The following is a 25,000-nucleotide window of genomic DNA, read 5'->3' on the forward strand; positions in this document are numbered from 1 at the left end:
TCCCCAAGCATGCTGCAGCACCTCCACACTATGTCTGTAAGCCATAATTAAGGTTTTCTGTAAACGCTTTTTGCATTTATTCAAGGGGCTATATCTCAGCTTTTAAAATATCATTCAGGGTTCAAATTAAATTTTTGTGCGGTGTTTGTTTAAATGTTAGCTAAAATACCAGAATAAATAACGGTAATGTAGGAAACAGAGCCATACTTTGAATAGCACATTAGTTGAAGTATTTGCTAATGACTTTCTACTGGACTATTTGAGGGGAGAAACTCTGTTCATTGTAAGCTGAACTGATAAGAATGACCTTAAACAGCTGTAGAGCTGTGTAGAGTGAGCTTTCTTGTCTGGGGGGTCTACCAGATAAAATTTTCTACCATCTGAATGAATGTTATAATGTTTCAGTGAAAAAGAAAAATGATCTTTATCAAGCCTGCAGAGTAATTTTTGTCATCACCAATTTCTTAATGATTTTTGCATGCCTACTTAATGTGCACGTATGGCACTACAGTGACCTGATAGATCATAACGGCTCCAGAGGAGCCATTGCAGGCTATTGGGCAAGTGATCTATGAATTAAAAATTCTTTAACAGTTTTGAAGAAGCTATTATGGTTTATTGTGTCAGCAACACCTGCCTTTTTAGTATGTGGACTTACTGTGCACTTGTGCCACTTGCACAGGCCACAGAAATTATGTTGTTCAGAAGAGGAATGTTAGTGAGAGAAAAGTCTGAACAAAAAAAAAAAAAAAGTTGCAGACAGGCTGAGATTTTGAAAATCTGGATTTTGAAAACTTCCTAACTAAAGTTCAGGGGACTTTCGCTGTAGGGTTTGTGTTTAGCCTGTTAACAGAGGGAGGATTTAATGAAATTTGGGCTAAGATTTAGCTTTTTACAAAGCTTGAAAGTGCATGCTGGGGTTGGATTCCAGCCCATCCATGGTAGTCTGTCATGGGATTTATAAAGCTGTGATTTGCAAGGCCATGATTTACAAAGCTGTACATTCTGACCTTAAAACCTGCATGACAAAGCTTTGGAGAATGCGCAGTCTCAGTTGATTCTACAGATAATTTCTTCACTGAACAAGTTATATGATTTTACTATTAGGTTGTGGCAATCAGTGAGCTCTCTTTTCGTGTTCCCTACATACTATTAAATCTCTGAAGAAGTGAATGGTTGAGGCATAAAATGATATTGATCTCCTTGAATTTTCCCACACAGAAATGAGACTTTAACTGCACTCACAATGGAAGGGAGAGATTACATTAGCTTAGGGCTGTGGAAATGACACAGATGTCTACTAATAAAAGTGGGTTGTCCAGCAATGGAGAGATGGGTGTTTTTATTTGGGTAAAGGCATCCGAACAGAAATGTAGTGGCTGTTCATGCTGGAATTATATCATAAATTCAACCCACTCATGAGAGTGTTTATATGTGCCTAGAACAATGCTGCCCAAAAATCTTGGACCAAGAAGCATGTGATATACCTTGTGATGTGAACCTTTTGGCAAAATGAGGCTTGATCACATACCTGATGTGTTAAATAATATGGTGGGAAGAGGCAGTTATCACTGGTTAGCATCTTTGTGCTTTCTAGAGGGGAATTTTTGAATTTTGAGAGTGGTGAGAATTGTGGATCAGCAGTGGACTACTTGCTCTAGCTTTGTTGACGTCAGGTTGGGAAAATTCCAGTTGTTTACATGCATGTGTGGAATGGTTGATATCCATTTTGACTTTGAGAGGTGGAAATGTACTGTGGCATTGGTTTCTGTGAAGTCTTGTGGAAGTTTATTTTGTGGAAGTGGTGCACTGCTAGCTTCCTTCATGGTCCAGCCCATCAGTTTGCTCCAGAACTGCTTTTTGTTGCAGTGAAATACATATTGTTCTTGCATTTTTATTCATGTAACTTGTTTGAGAAGTTGCAATATGACAGGATATCCAAACACATGATTAACAAATTGTGCTTTGCCTTTTTTCTATGATATATAACAATGTGGGATAATTTCTTAAGAGACAGTGAGCATATTTAATGTATTTTGATTCCCAGCTCGGATGGCTTTTTTTTTTTCTTTATGGAAACCACAATTTGCAGAACAATGAAGGAGTCTGGGAGTTGGAATAGTCTATTTTAAAAATAAATAAATATATATGTACACACAGAAGAATCTGAAGGTAACCTGTTGGTTGTAGCTACTGATTGAACATAGCCCTCAAATCTAACATGTAGTCATATTGATGACTGCCTGTGACAAACTGGCTAAAGTGGCTCTTCTTTTCAAAAACAAGATAAAGTGAAAAGTAGAAAAAAAGAGTACACTTTGCGAGTACATTAACCCTATTTTTTGACATTTGCTTTTTTTTTTTTAAGTATCTATAAATAAGAAACTTAGCTCTGAACTTAAAAATAAAATAGATCTAATTTAATGAAGAAGTCCTGCTCATGTGAAGTTGCAGGTGCTGGTGGTGTTTGGACATGAGCATAACCCTAAAACAAGACACAAATGTTAAATATCTGCTCTAGACAGGACCCATACACTAAGTGATGGAATTTAGATTCTTAAATCTTTACATGTGATGCTTAGTAATATAAAATTCTCAAAGTGTCTAGGCACCTTATTCAGGTGACTGTCCATGTAGGTCCAGGTATGTTCTTACATATCCAGAACTAACACCTCTTCCTGTTCATATCCAGAACTTCCAGGTTTTTGCATAATGGTGGTGCCTATTGCAGGATTCAGGAGCTCATCCAGGTGCCTAATAGATATTGCAAGACTCAGCTCCTAGATAAGTGCTTTATTGGATGTTGGTAGAAGTGCTTTGTTTAATCAGGACTGTGGCACTCCAGGAAATTCTAGAGTGATCATATATGGAATTCATTTTGTTTCTATTCAGTATTTGTGAGTCCTGTATATTAAGCAATTGTGAAATATTTGGAAAACACATCATTGAAAGTAACATTTCACATTTGTATTTTCCCATAAGTGTATTTAACTGTTAATGAAATCCATGGGACTGAAAGCTGTTGAGACAGAAATCTTATTCAGAAGGAGACTAGAGCTGTAGTGCTCTCTGACTCATTTGATCCTCCCATATCTCCTTTGGGATTCAACCGTTTTTAAAAGGAATTACAGATAGCAGTAGAAGAATAGCTTTGCTGGCTATTCAGTCCATGGTGTTTCAGCATAGGACACAGATTAATGTAATTTATTGTGTTGACTTTTGTTTTCTAGACATCTGCTCAATACATGCAAACTCTTTCTGTATAAGCTCTGAGGAGCCATCAGTTGGTAGCAGTTATAAAACACTGGGCTAGATATCCACTGGTGACTTGGAAGTAAAACTCTTTATGCATTGGCTCTCCAGTCCCTTGAGCTATCCAATTGTCTGCATCAAATAACCCCGATGTGCCTTGTGTCAAATATTACTGATGTCACTATTGACATTGTGTCAAAAAATGTCATACCTAATGTTTGTCACTGAAGAATGGTGGTAGAATCAAAATTTGACAAAAAGCACTTAGGGACAGGTAATGAAAGTACTGTGTGTCTTTCCCATTCCCCTCAAAGGGAACTAAGTAAATAGTGTCTACTCAAATTTTCATATGCAATACACATTTATAGTTGTTTATTTCTAGTCACAGAGATTATAAATTAAATTTCCAAAAATATTGGTAAACAGGTGAAATTACCCCCAAATGAGTTCGGAATTACCCAAGTTAGCCTACACATCTGCAACTGGTGTAGAACAGCTCCACGTGTTCAGCCAAGGTAGTAGAAAGCTTCAAACATACGAATGCAATTTGCTGAAAGAATTGTACAGTGTACTGGGCCATGAAAAGTCTAGTGAAAAACAAACACCACCACAGATTTGGTTAGTTTTATTGCACTTCTCTGTATATTATTTGAAAACTCATTATCTTGTATGGTAATCTTTATTTTATTTTATTTTATTTTGTGAAGAAGGTGTTGTCATATCAACCTGCATTAAGGTTCACTTCCATTATGCATGGCTTGCTATAGCTTAGTCCCTCCAGGTTTTCTTAGTGTTTTATAATTATAAGGGCAGGATCTCTCACCCTTGTGGATATAGTTGAAGAACTATTTATGAATGTCTCCAAAGAGACCGGTTTTCGACACTTTTGCCCTTTCTTGCCTCTACCTACAGTAGTCCCAGAGGATCATAATCTAGCTGTAGATGAGAATAAATGGAAACTCATGACAACTGCAAATTTTCACAAGACTGTACCAGGACCTGTAGCTCCCTCTGAGTTGATGAACGCAGTTTCATGAGAAGTGGCTTAGAGAAGAGCATGCGGAGGCCTAGGAGAGGTGCAGATGAAGTGGAGACCTGCTGCAGCAGCCCCACAGCAGGGTACAATTCACTGAAAAGCCTGGGTTGAGGGTGGTTTCATTTGCACCAATACTGTTGTGCTGGGCGGGCCTGAGAGCCAGACTCTCCCTGCTCCCTCTCTCATGGTCCTCTTCACGCTCTTCTCTCTTGAGAAGAAATGGTCAAACTCTCTTTGGTAGAGCCATTCATGGACTAAAGTTGTGTTTAGATAGTAAAGAGAGCACAATCAGATCAGTGTTATTTGAAACAACCTAATGATGCCTGCAATCTATACCAGCTTGTTGCTGAGTATACACTAGATACAGTAATTAATATTAGTTCAAATTGCAGATGAGCCTAAATGAAAAACTCTAGGATGTTTTAACATACCCAGCCTCTGATATGTAGATTTTTCTAAGGGTTTGAGGATTTTGTTTTTAGTTAGCAGTATCTCTGAGCCTCTGGCTCACTGAGACGGGTTCTCTATCCCTTCACCTTCTGCAGCAGCAGCATCGTGAAGTTCTGCCACTGTCTGGAGCATGGGCAGCAGCATCTGGCAAGAGTCCAGCATTTTCAGGTTTTGCTGTTGAGAACCTGTGATCAACCTTGAGCAGACAACTGCAGCAATTCCAAAATACTCCTTTAAAGTAATAATAATAACAATGGAGAACGTTAAAGCAGCATTCCACTCTGCTCCTAAGTCAGCTGCCTGCAGTTTTCTCAAGTAGATACCTCTTGCTGCCCTGAGAGCCTCCTGGCTTGTGTGCAATAGTATTGGCTTGTGCTGTCCAGGCAGTTTGTGTGATTTGTTAGAGCCCCAAGGTCAAATCTTCTCAAGCAGTAACAAAATGAGACAGTACTTGATGTATCCATCAAAAGGCTGACATATCATGAGCTGTTTTAGTTTTGTACAGCTTACTTGAAGTGAAGGAGTCATATTCAGACAGTAAGCATCCTAATGTCTGGGTCACCATACAGAATCAGTCACTGGAGAGCAGCTGTACTTTCAGTATATGTACTGTGGCCTACCTGCACTGGCTACTGCTATTCTGGAGGCATTACTGAGAAATAATGCAAATCCCAATGCATTGCTCCTGTGAATCCCAAGTGCTAGGGTCTTTTTGGGGTTCTTTGCGTATATAACCATTTTAAGTGCTATGAACTTGAAAGCCCTGCTAATTTTCTGTTTCTGAAACATCTTTGCCTAAAACACAATAACAAATTCAAGAAAAATAAAAGGATGCTCTGAGGTCATGAATAAATGTAGGTGTAGGAATAATAAAATCCTTCAGTAGAAATACTCAGGAAAGTAACAAAGACATAAATGGAAAGCATTTGCTTAATTACTGACACAATTGGATTCAACAAACTGATGAAGTAAATTACTTTTTGGCCTCATTACATTACATTCATTAAAAAAAAAAAAGTAGTCGTGCTTTTTACCTCTGAAATGTACAGTATTTGCATAGAAGCATGGAATCGTTAAGGTTGGAAAAGACCTTTGAAATCATCTGGTCCAACTATCACCCTACTGCCAATGTCACCCAAGTTCAGTGCTGCCAATATTTCTCAGTGGGGTGAAGTGGCTAAGGTGATATTTAAGATATTGTGTATGATGAATGGGTCATTTACTGTTCTGTTTTCAAACTCAAAACTCATTGAAATGTATATTTGAAAATCGGAATTAGTACATCTGGCCTCACTGGCACGTTGTCTTAGAACAGCAAACAAGAATCTTCCAAAGTATTACTGGGAACGTTGTGTAGTCTAGATCTTGTTCCTGGAAGACTCCTTTCCAGTTGTAGGCTTTCTCTGCTTTAAGTCTCTCATATTCCCGCATACCAGGAAAGATCCTCTCACAGTTTTAACAAGGATAGTATTTTTGAATTATTATTAATAATAATATATGTATATATATATATATATATATAAAGAAGCTTTTCATGACCTAGTCTTGACTTCCAAGGTGTTTAGAAGCAGAGGTGATGAAGGAAGATGCTAATCTCTACCTCTACAAATCTGAGTTCCAATCTGAGTGATGTGATAGAACCAAAAGGAGAGTTTCCTTTTTATTATGCAAAATTTTCAGACATTAAAAAGTTCTGCTTCATACAGCGATTGGCCAAGATTGTTCAAGCTGTTCTATCTGAATAAATGATATATATTCTGAGACATGTTCTAGAACTGTTTTGGCATTCACTTGTGCTGATGAAGCTGTAGGTTAATGCTTGCTCCAATTAAAAAAGAAAAAGGTCAAAAAAAAAAAAAAAAGAGAATACTGAGTTCCAATAGGACTGTGTGAGTGAATGTGCTGGACCAGAATGACAGTCTGTGCTCAGGACACTCATTTATGATGTCAGAAGCTAAATCCCTGGTCTACCTTGCTCAGAGCAAGACCTGAATGTGAGCCTGTCCCATTCAAAGGGAATACCCTTACTTCACCCTTCTCTAAGGCACTGTGGGTCGTCTTTTTTCCTGACCACTACTTTTATGAATTCCTGGTAATACAGATTTGTTCTGTTCCTTGTAGGGCTTTCTGCCTCTGCTTGCCCTCTATAGCAAAGGCATGAATTGTGAGTTCATACTAATTCTGAAAACATTAATCCCCATTAAAAGAGTTAATGGCTGGACTTAGTCTTTGATACAGCCCTTAACATGCTAAAGTAACAATAAAGTTTAATACGCAAATACAACACATTTCCTTCCATTTAGTTTAAAGTTCTCTTTCTCGTATTAAGCAGTTAAGTAATGAGAATACCTGTATAACATTAATACTTTTATGGTATTTACTAACATAAATATTTGCTTTCTAGAAGCAATGTTACACAAAATTCCTGAAGTGCAGTCTAAGCAACTGTTGGAATGTTTGAGGTAAGAAACCTGACCTTTGGGAAGATCAACATCATGAAAACAGAGTTTCCACTGTTTGTAACTTGTGTCCATAGTGAGGGGGCTTGGAATGGCAGCAGGGCAATGAATGCACACTGTGTCACTGTTGAACCCCAATGGAAAGTTATTGTCATTATAATTACATTGATAACAGAAAATATTTTGCATGAATTTCAGCATATCCTTGTACACTCAAAACAGACAGTTCTGCAAGGTCTTTCTGCAACAGATAAGGGAAAATAAATAGAAAGAGACCTTCATTTATACTAAATGTTAGAAATTGCAAAACCTGTGTAGAAAGGAAGATTCTTGAGTCAGCTTTGTTCTAAATGCTGATGAAGTTATATTAACTGCAGCTTGAAAGCAGAGCAAAAAATGTCGTCTTTGAGGCATCATCTTTCCCATGTAGTCTGCTCCTTCTCCCTCAAATTATTTGGTTGTCAGCTATTATTCTCAAGTGTTTGAATTCAACTTGCACCGTAAAATATTATATCCATATATCCATATTGCTACATTTGCTACTCAAGTGATGGTCCTGATATATAATCAAAGCAGCTTTGATTATGTGCACAGATGACTTTCAGTGATAGGTGCATGAAAGAGTGAAGTTTTACCAGTCTTTCCTCCACTGGAGTGTTTTTTCCAGATTGTAGAGAAATGTAAAGAACCATTCTAAAACAGTAAGCCTTCCACAGAGTTATTCCTAGCGCTAAAAGAATTTGCCTGATTTGTTCAGGTGAGTGTTGATACGAGCCTAGGGGCAGTTTGGAACCGTCAGGTGGTAGAATTTTCTTCAGGGTGGGCTTGAAGTTGAGAATGGGAGATGCCCTTTACTTAGTCACAATGCCACTTTGCCACTTCTGTTATTTTAATTATTTTTATTTTAAGGATTTCTTTGCAAGGGGTCTTATACACTTTTTTTTTTTTTTTTGTTAGCAAAGTAGTCCTACTTAGCTAATTTATTTTTCAGCTTTAAAACATCAGCATTTTATAGATCTGAATTTCACAATGTGAGGATGATTGCTACGTACAATTTGCAAAATTGTGATTAACCAGCCCCTGTTTCGAGTCAGTTCTCCCTAATTCACAAAAGGCTTCCAAGAATAGTCTGCACAAAATTCAGTGTGCAAATTGTAGGGCAGATTTTTAGAGGGCAGTTTAAAGAATGAAGTCCTAAGGGTTTTATCTATATTTATATCTCTTGTTAAACCAAACTCTTATGTAAATGTTACAATCTGTAAATAACAAGCTGAGCAGCTTTCTTAAAGGAAAAATTGCATCCACATTTTTTGAGATTTGGCAAAATTATTAACTTACACAATAGACTAATATACAAGTATATTTGGAAGCAACTAATGCTAGCCTGTTTCTTCATCTGTATTTTATGGATATTTAAAGGTTTAAGAATACATAGACCTTTCATTTTCCAGTAAAAATCATCTCAAATTGAAAAACATTGCCCTTAGTGATGGGTTGAAAAAATGGAGATAGCTTTTGTATACTTTTACTTTTTATAGCCATTAATGTTGTAGTAAATCTTGTATTATTGTATACAGTCTAGATTATTCTTCATTCTTTTGCCTTTGGACAGGAAAGAAATTACTGGCTTCCATCAGTGTTATTGGCAATCCCCATATTCTGACATCTGTTCCTTTCTAAACATTTTACCAACCTTGATGAAATGTAGTTTAGTGTTAGAAGCTGACTTGAAGAAAAAATTGGATGATAAAAAAAATAATATTGATTAAACACCAGAAGTAATTTACCAATGACTATCAATATTTTGATGGCCACTGCAGTTTATTTCAAAAAAGCTTGACATCTTATAGAAATGTTAATCATATTTAATCTTTGAATTAAACTGAATAAATGAATTCTCATTTTTTAAACAGAAGTATGAGAGACTGATTTTTCTCAATTTTAATTAAACTCTGAGTTCTATTCCTGAATAGAATGTTTGGGCATATTTTATAGACACCATCCAAAACACCCCCTCTTCACCCCCAAATAAAGTATCCCCTCCCCCCCCACCCCCCCCCCAAATCATTTTTAATACATAATGGTGATGTCATTTATTGTTTTGCCCTTTACATGGAGCTGTGCTAGTGCAGTGCTAGACATACATGTGCTAGACATACATGTGCCAGAGCTAGACCTGGTGAATGCGTAGGGGTGTTCTGCAGGGCACTCAAAGGACAAACAAAAGTAGCAATTCTCTGGTAAACCACCAAGTTTCCATGCATACCCTCTTTATCAACTGTGCTTCATTAAAATAAAGCAAAATAATAAAGATGGGCTTGATTATTCTCTCTCTTCTACCAAGTGTAGAGTAATTAAAGGGTGTCTTTCCCCACCCCTGTGGGGTGGGGAACTGCAAGAGGAGCCTTGTGAGAGGTTTTTGAAAGTTGGGGCAAAAGAAGGGGGTGAATGTTTTGTTTCTAGGAATTGGAGCAAGCTAACTATGTTGTGAAGGATTAGGGTATGAACAAAGTCTTGGGACAGGAAGTATGGGGGGGAATAAATTGAAGAGCTACTACAGAGTATGTGTTTTGATGTTATAAAAAGTAGACATACAAGAGGATGGGAAGGGAAGTTCTGTAGGTGTGATTAGATTTTTTTTTATTTTCTTATTTTTCTTTCAGAGGCACTTAGCAGCAGTCTCAATGTAGCTGGTGAAATTCATAGTTTTTACTATGGACTGGTAATGTTTGGCAGCAGAGTTTGAGCAATGTTAAACTGCAAGACACATTTGGATCCTCACTGAATCTTTTCCAGTGAAGCCATAATATTTCAAAGTGGGAGGAAGGCATATTTTTGCAGCACTGTATATGTATATGAACTATTGAGGACAAAATGAAATTGCAGCTCTTGATGAATTCACTTAGTTGCACCAAGATTTTCAAAGGTGGAATTACACCTCTAGAAATAGGATCTTATAGGACTCAAAAGATGTTTTTTGATTCCTTTATGTGGAGAGTATCTTGAACCATTCAGGGTTCAAGGTAGTTGCTAAGCTATTTGAAGTGGAGGAGATTTGAGAGATTTGTTTTCTCCATTTTTACTGAAAATTTTAATTTGAAGGAAAATTTTCCTATCAGCCCTTCTTTTGAAACTCAGCATCTAATGTGTAAACAATTTTCCTTTTATTTCCCCAAAGTCTTGTATGGTAGCAGAAACAGTGGTCTAGGTTAAAGTGGTGTGTAAACTGACAGTTTTTGGATTCTACTGCTCTGTGTTAATCATAACAACAACAACAACAACAACCACACATTTCAGCCAGAGACCTCGCAGCATGTTTTATAAATTCATTCAAAGATGAATGAATTCTCACAGTTCCTTGCTAAGGATATTTAGTAGAGAAAGTAAACGTTATAGACAAAATGTCACTTTTTAGAAGTGCATTGTTATTCTTACAGCTGATTTTTTTTCTGAAAATACATTGGATTCAACTATGCTTGTGTGTACCTACAAGGTGTACAGTCTGATGCTTTGGAGGCTGTGCAGGGAAAGGGGATGACCCAATCTGAGTTTCAAGCCATTCCCGACTCTCAGAGTTCATCCTAAAAACAGGAGACATTTTGACTCCATGTTCCTCCAACAGAGTGGACAGCATTTAAAAGCAGTTGATTCAACGTAGGTGTTTTATACATACCTTTGGAATTATAATAATAATAATAAAAAACCACCTTTTTTCCTAAAAGCTGAAATTAAGAGATGGAAGAAGGAAAATCATCACACTGTAGTCATGTTTAGTATCTCTTGTGCAAGAAATGGAGGGAGTCACTTGCCCCAGTGTCACAGAGCTAACTCAGCAGGAACCTGACACAGGACCCAGGAGCCCTGACTAACCTGGGCAATGTGATAATCAGTAGGCATCTGCCCTCCCTTGTCAGACCCATAATGCCTGATAGCCTTCTCGTACCATCTTGCAGGCTGCCTTTAACATATGGTTTCAAAGCTGTTGACGTTCACCTGCTTAGATATCTGTACAAACTACTAGTAGGAACTACATAAATATCTAACATGCACACATTCACCCTGGAATTAATGCATTCTGGACTCGGACCCGTCAGCATCACACCCTTTTGCAATTGCATTTTATTTTTTTCTTGCTCATGTGGTGTACACCTGTGACATGCTGGCATTGCACTTGCTTGCAGCGAGAGAGCCCCTCAGGTTCAAAGCTATCCTTATATCTTTGTTCCGTTATGGGTGAACCTTTTGAGATTTTCTCTTAGTTTTCAAAAGGCTTGAGCATGGCATTACATCTTTAAAACCTAGTCTGACCCTCTTTTGAATATGCTGAATATAAAAGCAGAAATAATGTAAGGAGAACTAGATAAATAGATGCAGGGAGACATCATAAGGAGAAAAAAAAAAAAGCTCCTGAGCTTGCCAATATTACTTCATGCTTTTTATTGCAAACCTCTAAACTAACAATAGACCACCACCTCACGCAGCTGGGTGTGTGAATTGAAGGTACACTGAATGTGTGGGCTTTCCAAATGTAGCACAATAACAGGAACACCTGTGCTAAATAACTTTGCACTGATTTTATTTTATTTACAGTATTTGTAATCCTTCTCTTTTAGAACTCTGCACGGCAAGAAAAAATGACTTTTCAATTTCAGTATCAGTTATAGGACTTCTCTCTCAAGATTTGATGGAGCTGTTAGAAAATCATGGGGATTTACATGCAGTAAACAAATGTAGCATAGAATTGTAAAATGGAGGAGAGATTTTTCATCTTCTGGACCTAGCTTTGCTAATGTATGTTGGCTCTGGCTAGTGGTCTTCTTGCTGTTCAGTCCTGTTTTTTTTTTTTTTTTTTTTTTTTTTAATTGAGCAGTTGATGTTTCAATAGCAAATAACAGCAATGGAAAGGTTTGGAAAAATATTGTTAGTCTGTAAGTGTATGTCTTAAGGTGCATCACTGATTTCAAATTATTAATATTCTGTAATTCGTGTCTGCTTAATGAAATGACATACTGAATCAGAAAAAGTAAAATGAGGAATTTCTGTAACTTAATTCTCGTTGCTACAGAACCACATAGTTACTATTGGTACTAATATTATTTGGAGTCATATATTAGGTTTAGAGTTATGTGTGATGATAAATTTCAGGGGGAAAATAAGTTGCTTTTCACTGCCAAGAATTTACTGTAGCATTCTGGGCCATGAATCTGAAAACTATAAAGATGGACATCATAGGTAAAATACAAGCTTACTTTTTGGTCAGTTTGTTAGCAGTGTAAATGAATCCAAGGGCCAGTTAACTTTTTTCTCCCCTAGTGATACCCAAATTTGAGGTTTTCTTTCACCCTACCAATTTATGAGCATAATTTCTATTAATTCTGCCTCTTTCTTACATTGTTGTTACTTGAAATGGAAAATATTGGTTTCAGTCCAAAAGAAAAATTTATAGCCTGTCGTTGTAGCCTTGTGTTATTTTAATACAGTAATACAAATGCATTCCCTCTTTGTGATAAGTGTATTATTTTTCCTTTTACTTTCTCATGTGGTGCTGAGACTCTTTCCAGACTTGCTTTGTCTCTGTAGTCCCAGGGATTATAAATGCCCTACAAGCCTTTAAAGATACTTGTTATCCTTTCAAGCAAGGGGAGCAGGCTCTCTTGTTCTGTCCCAGTCAGCGTGGGACTGCAGAAGGCAATGTTTATCTTATAGGGCTAAAAGCTGGGCCTTGTGGTACTTCCCTGTTAGGTCACCTATAACCTCGTGCATGTTTTCCTGTGCACTCTGTGGGAAACATGGCATCCGCCAGTGTTGGGGAAAGTAAAAACTTTTACAGGCCCATTTGAGCTCTTGTGGATGTGCTCAGCAAGAAGGAGAGGGAGCTTACAACACAGAAGTTCCGCATGTTTGGGAAGCGAGAAGGAGACCCACTGGACAAAATTTTCTTTCCAGCAATCATGGGAAGATGGGAGTCCCACAGCAGTAATGTGGACTCCTCTAATTACCACTTCCAAGTTATTAGCATCTGGAGCCCTTTTTCCCTTTTCTATGTAGCAATTACAGAGTGGGATAGATTAACGCATTGTAGAAGCTGTATGGTGGACTACGTTTCTCACTGTTGGCGTTTGGTTGTTTGCTGAAATTGATACTTTCAGTTGAAGTACTGGCTTTTTACCTTGTGTTGCATCCCAGACCATTTTCTTCATAGCTAATGATTCAAGTACCACCTAAATTATTTATTTACTTCTCTGCTCCCTGCCCCCACCAAAGAAAAAGAAGCACATCTTAAAAAGCTAAAGAAAACCAGTCAGACACATGTTTTGCACATGAAGAATCACGCCTATAGGAAAATGGGATCCATATGTGTGTTTTGGATGTGAGCATCAATGCTCAGTTTAGCTTTGCCCACATGCCAGGGTGTGTGTGCCGCTGCTGAAAGCTCTGAATTTTCTTGCTAAATCACACACAAAATTTGAACTCAGGGTTGAGTTAGAGTCATAAGTTCATAGTTTTCTGTTGTTTCTTTTCCCCATGTATAGTGTTCTTTGTTTACAACCCAAATCCTCTCTAGATTAAACTTTAAAAATACTCCATGATTTAATGGACTTAGGATCAGATTCTAACCTCCAGCATGAAACAAGCCTGACTGTAGCACTCAATAGCAGTAGAGGATTGTTTGCAGTTGTGAAGCAATGACCGCCAAACATTATTCAGAAAAAAAAAGTTGCTGGGACTAATTTTTGCATGGATTAAATATTCAGATGAAAAAAAAAAGAGTAACAATAGACGGTGACATACACAAAGGGTAGAACAAATTACTACCATTCCAACATAGCATTGCACTTTTTTAAAAAACCATAAATATCTTCATAAAAAACTTCATATAAAGAACTATGCTGACTTGAAGCTATCTGCTGCATATGTCCTGCAGAAGGATCTGGACAGATGGAAGCTTGTCCTGCATAAATCTGTTTGCAGTTTTCAAAAATTTATAAAGATAATTGTTTTTTCAGTTCATCTTCCAAGTTTTGGGCTTGTTTATGCTTACACATTAATTTTATTCCTTCCTTTCACTTTCCTCCTAAATCAGAACAATCTTGTAACTTTAAGATCAGATCCTTGCTGTTGTTCAGGTACTTCGTACTTGTCTGGTAGTGGAAAGCATCTGTGACTTCCCTGGCCTCCCAAGGATTTGAAATACCATTGCTAAGACAGTCTTTAGTAAGTGGCTGCAGTAGAAGCAGTATGTTATTGCGCTTCTCTCTCTGAGGATGTATTTGGAACAGAGGGACAACCTCTGACTATGATAGGTTTCCTGTTGAATTTAGGAAAAAGAAGAATTATCCAGAGAACGGATCTGAAGCTTGTTCTACTGTATTCCATTCCTACTGTTTTGCTATCACATCTCAGTGATTTTTCAGGGCATGAGAAGTGAGGTTCTGGTTTTAAATGTGTAAAGAGCTTTCTTGTGTTTGCACAGAACTTAGATGTTTTGGGAGTATTAATGCTATGTAATATAAATAAAGCAAATATGAAATTACATGATACTTCAAGGATGGAAGAGATGCTTTTAGAGCTTTTATTTGCTTGATTCTTTTGTCTTGTTATCACGGTCTTGCTCGTGAAAGATAAAGCAAACTGCTTGCTACCAGCACTTCATTATACAGTAACTTTTAAACTTTCCTACTAGGGCTTGATGATCAATTACTTCATAAAGAAAATGGGGTGTTTTTCAAAAGCTGTGCTTTATTTTCATTTATAATTATCTCCACATAAGTCTTCAATTTTGAGTCTTGAATTAGACACACATGCACACCGACTTACATGAAAAAGATCTGTGACCAAAGTCACATGGCATTTCCATACCATAATTGTTCTCTGAATCAGGCCCCAAGTCCTTGGAAGTTCCGTCAAACCTACAAAAAGCTGGTTTGAGTTAACCTACGGGCCTCGGAACTCTGCTCAGGTTTTCATGTCATAAATATACGTATATATTTTAATGGGAGGGAAGTGCCTGTAACTTCTTGTTGTGTTACCTTGGTGTTAGAAGGCAGTTTCCTAAGACATGAGACCCGTAAGAGGCACGCCATCAGCTGGAAGCCTGGTCCATGTGAGTGTTTTTGTGATCTGCCCTTGCATCTTCTCCTGAATGTTCTTGTTAAGTTTTGTGGTTTAACAATTGTATTTCTCAGATTCTTAAGTGGAGCATATATTTCGCTCATCTGTTGCGTAAACCATCCATATAAAGATAAGATGGTTTTGATTTTTTTAAGGGAGGAAATGGTTAAGCTGATTTTACCAAGGTGCTGTTGTTTGCAGAAAGTGTGTAAAATACATATAAATAGCTGCACTTCCTGTCAGGTCACACAGATATTTTAACTGTAAAAATGTTATTTAAGAAACTTAGATTTTTGATCCTTGAGTTGAGCTTTTAAAATTTGGTCATGGCTCCATGTGAAGTCCAAATTTTTAAATAATTTAAGTGGTAATAATCCATACAGTAACAGCAGATCTCAGAGAGTTTCTTGGGATTGTGCACTACCTCAGGATTATGACTGTGAAAAGCACCAGAAAAAAAGGCTAAGAGGGATCAATCCAGGTTACTTTTCCCTGGGCAAAAAAATAAGAAATACAATGACTCCTCAAGAGCCAGACCTTGTGGGAGTCTCAAGGAGGAGGTCCTTTCCTTTGGATGAGCATGTACCTTACTCGTGAGGGTGCTATCCTTTCAGCCCACACCTAAATTCACACACGTTTCTTTAGAAATATAAAAGCCAGCGCTTGCATGAACGCATGTAGGAAACCTTGGTTTCATATCTTCCTGTAGATGGTAACTGCCATATTGTGAACCACCAGGGCCTCTTTGTCAGTTCACAGAATCCCATTGTTTCTGCTGTGCAGCCCCGGCATTACGGAGGTGAAGCAGAGCGCTGCACGCTGTTGGAGGACTACATCAGCAAATCAGTGGCTAATAAAGACAGGCAGCAACAGCAGCAGCAGCGTTGGCCTTCTCCACAGCAGGGTACCACAGATGTTTCAGATAACAAAGTGAGCTTCGCTGACAGAACATGTGTGTAATATATAAAATAATGGGAACTGAAAAAAAAAACAGGCCACTCCAATCTACCCATGTAAAAATGTTTTTTTATTTATAAGTGAGCAGCTGAATACAAATGTTGTTTGGTTACATAGAAGTTTGTTTTTTTCTTAAAAAAAAAAAAAAGGAAAAACGTAGGCTGATGTGAATGAGAGACTTTGCATGGTTTCTAGTAAAATAGACTGTGCATTGAAATGTTTTTTTTGTCCCGAGGATGGGTCCAGATCTTCAGCTGGGGTAAATCAATGCAATTTTATTTCCTAGCAATTACACATATATTTATTTTTTAACTTCCTCTGAAGATCTGGCTATGCTATGGTTGTGGGGGAATCCCAGGACTGACGTTTCCTGCATAACCCTATGGATGGCTGAGGAAATTCTGACAGAAGCAGCTCTACTGAACAGTTGCTACACGGAGGAGTTTGGCAGAGTGGAGAAACTGATAGGCAGTGATGACCCCCAACTGCCAGAAAAAAAACCAAGCAGATCTTATGTAAAATAATTAGCTGGGAAATGGAGCCATTACAGCAGAAATCCTTGTTTTTGTGATATTACAGTCCCAAAGTAGTAAGACTGACATCACAGTTGTGGAATCCTTGAGTAAAGGAGGTTTTCAGGGTTCCTTCCTGCACCAGTCCCAATGGTGTGAATAAGGAGCATGAGAGGGGCACCCTAGCAATTGCCAGGCCACTCAAAATGGCCCATAGTGCAACTGATACCTCTATATGGTACTGCACTGTTGGGGTCCCATACAGCTTTGTGTGCGGCCAGCTGAAAGAGTTCAAAAACTGAACTGAGAGCAGAAAGCCCAGGCTGCCTGGTCATCCCCCGTGTGTGCTTGCATGCCACGAGTGAGAGCCACGTGGGAGCATGCAACTTGTTATGATGCTTTTGAAGAATAATAGACATGATGCAACAGGAAACTCCTATCAGAGGCTAATAAATGTTTCCTTGTAAAATGGGGAGATGCTTATGTGAGTCCAGATACAAAGTGAAAGTAAGACAGCCCCCAGAGGAATTACTGAGGTAATAAATGTATTTACTAGGGCAGTGTGTGCCAGAGCGAGACAGAAATGGGCTAAGACCAGAAGAAAATTAGAACCTCAAGTGCAAACAGAAGCAGACTGGTCAGATGAAATTCAACCTTTTCCTCTGAGAGAAGTGTGCATCCTGGTATCTGCATACCTTGATTATCTGGGGTTGGCAAGGCCAATGAAAGAACAACAGTGTATGATTTCTGCCATCTGTCCTGTTTTAAGAAGTAAGAAATGAACATAGAATATGGTAACCAGCTGAAGGAGGATTTGGCTCTCTAGATGTACACATTTTTATGTACAGATTGTGCTGTTACAACTACACCATTGCGACGGGTCAGGGTCTGTTTGGCTGTCAGGATATCATGGCATGTGGCTCAATATTGTGCTAAGATCCTTTGAGACTGCCTATGGGGTATGTGGTTTGGCCCAGCACTGTGCTCCCCTGCATGTAGTTGTGTGTATTTTATTGTATTCGAGATACAGACATGTAAGTTGTGAGAGGTAAGGGCACATTTATTTGCAGTGAAATCAACATGAAATCAGAGACAAATGATCTATAATGGCTGTCTCTGAAGCTGAAGTACAACTACAGCTAAGTAAATTGCTCTGAAAAACTTGTGGCTATATATATGTAGTGGTGTCTTTAGCAAGGGTTATATTTTCACTGGTTGACTAAAGCAGGGTATGTAAAAGCGGGAGTTGCCTATTGCATTCTTTAACTGAAGAGAGTAAAATAAATCCTGATTTGAGCAGTGTCTTATAATTGAGATCCACCTTGAACATGCCAAGGTCAGAACTCTAGACACACAAAATGCTCGTCAAGCTGCCCAATAAGATACCTTTATTCAGCCAAATTGGAAAACTTGTGCGTAACTCAAAAAATCAGAATAGAGTCCTTACTGAGCAAGGTTAGGAGGGATAGAAACAATCGGCTTATATGGAGTATTTTCACTTCATAGGAACGTGGTTCTGATTGCTGAAAATGTATCCCTTGCAAGAAGTACAAGCATAATCCTATGCCTACTTTGCCCTTTGAGTAAAAGTATGCTTAATAGCAATTTCAGGAAAAAAAATCTATTTAAAGCCTGTTGAACAGAATATCCACTTATAGAGGGAAACTATGAGTGAATAATGTTAATGGAGTTCTGTTTTGTAAAATGCATAGGACAACTAATAGAATCAAGCTACTACAACAGTGGATGATTGAATTACATTTAAGAGAGTACCTAATTTATGACCTTTAAAAATAGTTTTAGAGCTGTCTGCTTGATAGGTTTTGTAAATCCTAGACCTCCTTCATACAAAAGTTTTTAGGAGTTTCATCTCTCTTTATATTATGGTCAGAGAACCATTTGTGCTATTGTACCTCAGTAGTTCCATTAAAATATTTAAGTAGGCTAATTACTAAAAGAAAAAATTGCTCTCTAGAGAAAATTATTATACCTGTTTATTAGTGTGGGAGAAGTTCTTAATCTGAGAGTAAATTTTGAACAATAGCAATGAACAATGACCAGACCCAGAGCCTCCTGAGAAAAAGGAATTAAGCTTTATAAATACTAATTATTGATGTTTTTCCCCAAGACAGAAGTTTTTTTTTAATTTCTGCATAACTTCCACCAATCACTGGCATATTATGTACAGGAACATGAAGTTTTACACACTTACCATTTTCCTCCCATTTATTTTTACTGTTTCTGTTTGTTTTATTGCTGTGAAACTCTTGATTCAGTGTTATGTGCAAAGGAGACCCCCAAATTTACTGCACATTTTATTAAAACTGTTTCAATTTTTATCAGTTTTAGAGATCACTCTTGCGTTAGTGTGAGTGATTTGATGTTTATTTTGTGTTTCATTCTTCAGGAAAGTAAAGAAAATTTGAGAGCCCTTCCACATAGCATTGGGCTTTACATACAGATACTGTGTAGGAATACCCTTTTAAAACTCTCTGTTAAGTTTTACATCGCTCCTTAAAACATCCTACAATTTTGTTAGCTTTTGTGCTGGAGGGTTATGCCTGCTGTGGTGTCATTCATTGCTCATCTTAAAAGAAGGCAGAGAACAAAGGTGGAATAAGCTGCTAATCTTTTGGATCAGCCAGACGTTATTATTCAGTGGTATATGGGAATTTAAGGCACCGATCCTTAAGGGTGAGAGGTGCAGGAGAGGGCTCTGAGGCTGCCAGCAGCAGTCACTTCCTTGTAGCATCCTGGTTGCCAGAGCGCTGGTGCGTCATGCTGTCTTAAATGTGGCTTTTGCCTGCTGGGTGCAATGGAGCTCTCTGCAGAGCATTGCATTTCCAGAGAGCTACAAATGGAATTGGCTAGTTTAAGAATGCAATCTTTTTATTTATGTATTTATTTATTTAGCAAGAAAGTCCCTAATGCTTCATAGTCCCTAATGCTTCATAGGTACTGCTTGTTCACTGAGAAAATGTGGTGCTGTAGCTCTGCCTGGGTTCCTGTTGAGGTAACCTCAAAATTATGATCGGTGCATAATCAAGGCCAAAAGGGCTGGACTGCATGTGCAACTAAGGAATGGATTGGAAAAAGAAAGTGAGATTTTTGTGGTCAGTCATATTTGCAGTTCTGCGCTTTATAATGTAAAGTAAAAATTGTATTTTTTTATGGAGAAGCTCTATTAGAGGTCAGCCCTTGTCTTAAACAGCCTGTTGAAAGTGCTCCCCTTGACTCCTGATACAATTTCCTCTGACCGTTAGTTAAGGCCCATTTCTGCTATGTCTGTGGTGTTCACAGCTCCCTATGGTGGTTGCTTAAGGCTGATTTAAGAGTAAACAAGAAGTACAGGATTTCGGTCATACAAAGGTATGGCATTTGGTCTACAAGAGTGAAGAAATGCAAAGCAGGGATACTACTGTCTTTATTTTACACCAAATGTGATAGGAGTCAGAGAGCAGATCTCACTTTTGGTTTTGTCACTCTTGCAGGTTCATTATCATACCTTTTCCAAGGAACTTTGTTTGTGATATTATTGGTGCTCTTCTGAAAATGAAATTACTACACCATCCTCTGCATTTGGTATTTGCCACAAGGAGAGCTTCTGGCTTTGCCCCAGACTGCATACAGTCTAGATACTTTTACAGTGAACATCTCTGAAGCAGTGAGGAACATTTTTGTGAGTATGAAATAGAATGTCAGGCTAAAACACCATGAATAATTTATAGTCCTCAGATAATTGTCCTATGAAAGTTTCCAGTGCTTCCAGTTTTTTCCTCCCACCCCTATTTTCAGCTATCAGTTATAGAATCTTGACTTAATATTGTTAATTGCATAGTAAACAGAACAATATTGTTTGCCCCAAGACAGATTACCATTTCTCATTACAGAATTCTTATAGACCACAAATCATTGATACCATCTCCACCAGTTATAATAAAGTTTATCTTCAATCTGATAAAAGGCATGTACTGAATAATAACTGTTGCTCTTATTGTAAGTGGTTTAAAAACATGCTTTTTAAAAAGCTGGCTAGTTCGTCGAAGTTGCAATTCTGAATTTGTCATAGCAAAGTGAGGTGAGAGTTGTGGACATAAATGGTCAGGTTTCCAAAAACTTCTCTCTGGGTGCAGTGTGTGTGGTTGCACTTGAAAACTGGTGAACCTCTTGCTGATTGGCAGTCAACTGGACCTGCCAGTCCCACTTTTCCTGTGTTAATCTCTGTTGGTACTTCAACCTATTTCCATCTTCAACATATTCATGAAGAATTAAAGTGAGTTTAGATGCTGTCAGAAAGTTTACCTCATCAGCTCAAATTGTAGAGACCCTCAGTGGTCTGAAGGTTTCTGGCTCAGTCCCCAGGATGAGTAGTTACACCTGCCAAACTGCAGGCACAGAAACCAAGTCCTGGTTAAAACCAGAGTGAGAACCATTCTCATTTTACTTATTTCCCAAATTCTCTCCACCCCATTAGCTCACCTCTATTTATGCATACTCAACAGGGAGGAAGAGAAAAATTAGTATGACACAAACTACTAATATAGATAAAGAGAATGGTATGGCAGAAGTATATAGATGAAAAGTGTTACAACATATATTGTACAAGGGAAAATCTTCCAGTAGCGAATTTCCATTTTTCCCTGTTGAATTTAGAGGTACTCTTTGGTAGTGTCATATCTACATGACAAGATGGGAGTATTTGCATCATTTCATAAATGTCCTGATGAACACCATTGGCTGAAATTTTAGTTGTCACCTGAATTTTGCATTTTTTTTTAACCTGTTTTGCTTGAGATTGGGCTCAGCCATGAACTCCAGCTCTGAATACAAACTTTCTCAAAGCCTAGCTCTACTCCTAACTCAGGGTAGCACTAGTTTGTTGAGAAGTGCTAACATTTGGAGCCAGTTTCAGAATTCAGGGACTTCATAAGACAACTGAAAATATTATGCAGGTCCATCAGGGTATGGATCTGGGTGCGTGAGGTTGTGATTGAATCAGATTCTAGTGTAATTCTATGGGGAAAGAAGGATTCAGCAGGATTCTTTCAGAGTTGAACCCCAAACTCATTAAAATATTACAATAAAGTAATTAATGCACATGGCCACTAGACACTCTTAAAATGTAAATTTCACAGCTGTAAGAAATTAGATTTGTTTAAAAATAACAGAAGGCTCAAATACAAATTATGGAGTAAAAGCCTATAAAATTTCAAACTTGGTTTTAAGGCACAGTTTTTGTTTTTCTTTTTTAACCAGATCATTTACTTTAGCACTAGCATTCAGAAACTGAATTCCTTGTCTGTCTGTTGCCTCTGAAGTTGTAGTCGGGCACCGGTGTGGAACTGATTAGCTGGGAAGTTTTCTTATCAGAAGGTCAGACTTAGAGTACAAAGCACATTTTTCAGCAAGCCCATATCCCATTGGAATCCATCTTGTGTTCAGGAGTTGCCAGGCTTACAGCTACAGGCACAATATTGTGAAATTCGTTGAACACTGGTGTGCGTATTTGGCACAATTGGGAAGGCAGGTAGTGCCCCACCAACTCCAGGTATTAACAGGTGCTGGGTTCACTATATGTGGATTTTGGCTGACACATGAAGAACTTGACCTATTTGAGCAGTTCCTGTAAGTCAATGTCACTAAACCAATTTGTATCACAGAGGCTAAAAAAATAAAAGCTCTGGAGTTCAGGAGTGATGGAGCCAACTAGACATTGCAAGGAACGCAATTCCCGTCTTCTAAAAGTAGGGGCCTAATCCCAGATTCTCTAGCACTTTTTCACCCATCAGTGTTTACAAACATGGGCCTGGCTATAATGCAAGAAAAGACTTTTGACTAACAAACATCCAACGGTGTATTTCAATCTGTTTACATTTGAAACAACACTGAGATACAGGGTTCCACACAGGCTTCTTGGCAAATCAACTTCAGCAGAGAATTTGCTTGGTTGAAGGAAGGAATTTTGGTCAGAATATGTTCCAGATGAATCCTTTTGGAACCCCATTTCAAAATTTATGCTACGTGCCTAACTATTAAAAAGTTCAGATTATGACCCCTTTAATGTTATTTTAATGCTAGTTTTTAAAATGTAATTATAAATCAAATTACATTTAAGATCTGAAGCTGACAGTAGTGAGTTGGAACACCCTAAGAGCTGCTTTAAAAATAACCCCTCTCAAACTTTATTAGTGGTTTCAGAAAGAGAAGTGGGCTGGCCAGATTTATCCACGCTGTTTCTGTCTGAGACAGGGAAAGCTAGCTAAGTGTCAGCTGTTTTCTGGTTTCCAGAGACATAATGTGGGATTTTTCATATTTACCTGGAAACTGCATTTCCACAGTTTGGAAATGTTGGTTTCTTTGAATGTAAGGTTTCTTTTTGGTGTGCAAGGCATCAACTTCATATTTCCTCTTCATTTTCTCATTCTTGACCATAACTAATTTCTCTAAAGATCAAGATTTCTAAACACTGAGCAGACACATATACACAAACAACAAAACCAACCAACCAACCAACCAAACACAAACCACCAAAGAAACCAAGTCACCAATGAAAAAACACCACCAAGTTGAGAAAAACAGGTCACAGTTTGGTGAATGCAAAAGTTGTGGGCAACTCAAGCAATCATAGGAAAGAAATGTGCTTACTAACTGTGGCTGTCATTTTCATCAGTCTCCTCACCTGGGTGAAGGTATGTATGTACTTGAGAAAATGGGCTGCAAAAAAGATTAGAAAGACACAGCTGAGAGGATATAAGCAGGGTTGAAGTGTTCTGTTAAAATAATATCTCTATAGGTTTTGGTAACTTTATGTATATATATATATATATTCTTAATTGGATATAAATATTTGCATTAGTACTTTTGTAACTTGCCTAATAATTTACTAATCCACAAAGATATTGAATTAGATGTTAGATATTATTTATTTATTAACAATTCATATTATATAATTCGATTTTCCATTTATATAGAGGTGGTTCAAGGAAGAAAAAAATCACTGGGTAGGTAGACACGAACAAACAATTTATAGCAACTCCTTTAGTTATACGATGAAGTTTTTCTTTTCTTGAGAACATGCAAAACATTTATTCAGTGGTTACAGAATTCTTCAGTGAATAATACATTTTCAAAATCTTTATTGTTACTTTTTGTTTATATTATTTATAAATTTATAGTCATAGCTGGTTACTTAAATCATGTTCTTTCTTCTGTTCCCTGATTGCATGAGTTACATATTTACTTGATTCAATACACAATGTAAATTGTGAGCATTACAGCTGAACGTACATCTCAGAATTTTTGTCTGGTTGCTCAGTTACATATATCAGCCAGTTAAAAGAGGGAGGGGCTGTACCACATGATCTACTTAAGCAGCTAATACTTTTAAAATTTGAGATTACATATCCAAAAGTATACATTTTGACCACTGTATGTAGATTATATAAATTGAGTGGTTTTACTTCTATTCCCTGATTAATGGTTGATGCTATTACATCTACAGAATGAATGTCAAATTCAAACTTCAATTTGAAATTTGAAGTCAATGAATATTTAAGTATTCATTCTAGATGTTGACTGTGAAGATGTGCTAATATTGGTACAGCACATATGCTCCAAATTTTGCAGATGGACAAAAACAGAAAGTAGTTACATGTTCCTAAGGCTGTTAACTCAAAATTTTACTTTAAATTGCAGTGTTTTATAGTGTTTACTCAGCTCTCTTTTCCACTTTGTTTTGCAGATGGGGAAACTCAGGCAAAGAGGTTAAAGGACCTCTCCCAGGCCACAGAGTGTGTTGATGTCTGTTCCTGCTCCCTAGACATGTGCACAGACTACTAGACTTCACTGCTCTGGCTGCAGCAGGTAAGATGGATCGTACATACAGTGTGATTAATTCTTTAATTGACCTTAATATTTCCTGGAAAGGTGAAAGACCCCCAAATACATGAATATAAGATCTCTATTTCAGTTGAATCCCTGAAAATCATGTGGAAATGATTATTCCCTGCAGCAGAGATAGTAAAAGCATAGATGCAATGGTGTATGCCAACTAATACCTAAAATGTATCTGAATGAAACAAATGCCCTTTTTTTCTGAGGGTAGTTAGACCACTGGTGTTGCGGGATAAGGGTCTTTTTTTCCACCCTCAGATAATGCTCCTTAAGGGAAGAATGCCAAATATGTGTGATTTAAGATGCATTTTATGTTTGTTTCTTTTTGT

The 25,000-nt window shown here is 37.7% G+C and overlaps 1 protein-coding gene across 20 annotated transcripts in view; it reads left to right on the forward strand.

Annotated features, from left to right (window-relative positions):
* ZNF536 (zinc finger protein 536) overlaps window positions 1-25,000 on the forward strand; it is a 343,101-nt gene that overhangs the window by 77,155 nt on the left and 240,946 nt on the right. For 16 of the 20 annotated variants that reach the window (XM_048073316.2, XM_048073327.2, XM_067004235.1 and 13 more), the window contains one exon: window positions 24,520-24,641. The gene's annotated coding sequence lies outside the window, so the exon portion shown is untranslated. Of the gene's footprint in view, window positions 1-20,269; window positions 20,458-24,519; window positions 24,642-25,000 lie in introns of all 20 variants that reach the window. The other 4 variants (XM_048073325.2, XM_048073322.2, XM_067004228.1 and 1 more) reach the window with 1 other exon arrangement.

This window comes from Anser cygnoides, chromosome 12 (assembly GCF_040182565.1).
Source record: "Anser cygnoides isolate HZ-2024a breed goose chromosome 12, Taihu_goose_T2T_genome, whole genome shotgun sequence".
Classification (NCBI taxonomy): domain Eukaryota; kingdom Metazoa; phylum Chordata; class Aves; order Anseriformes; family Anatidae; genus Anser; species Anser cygnoides.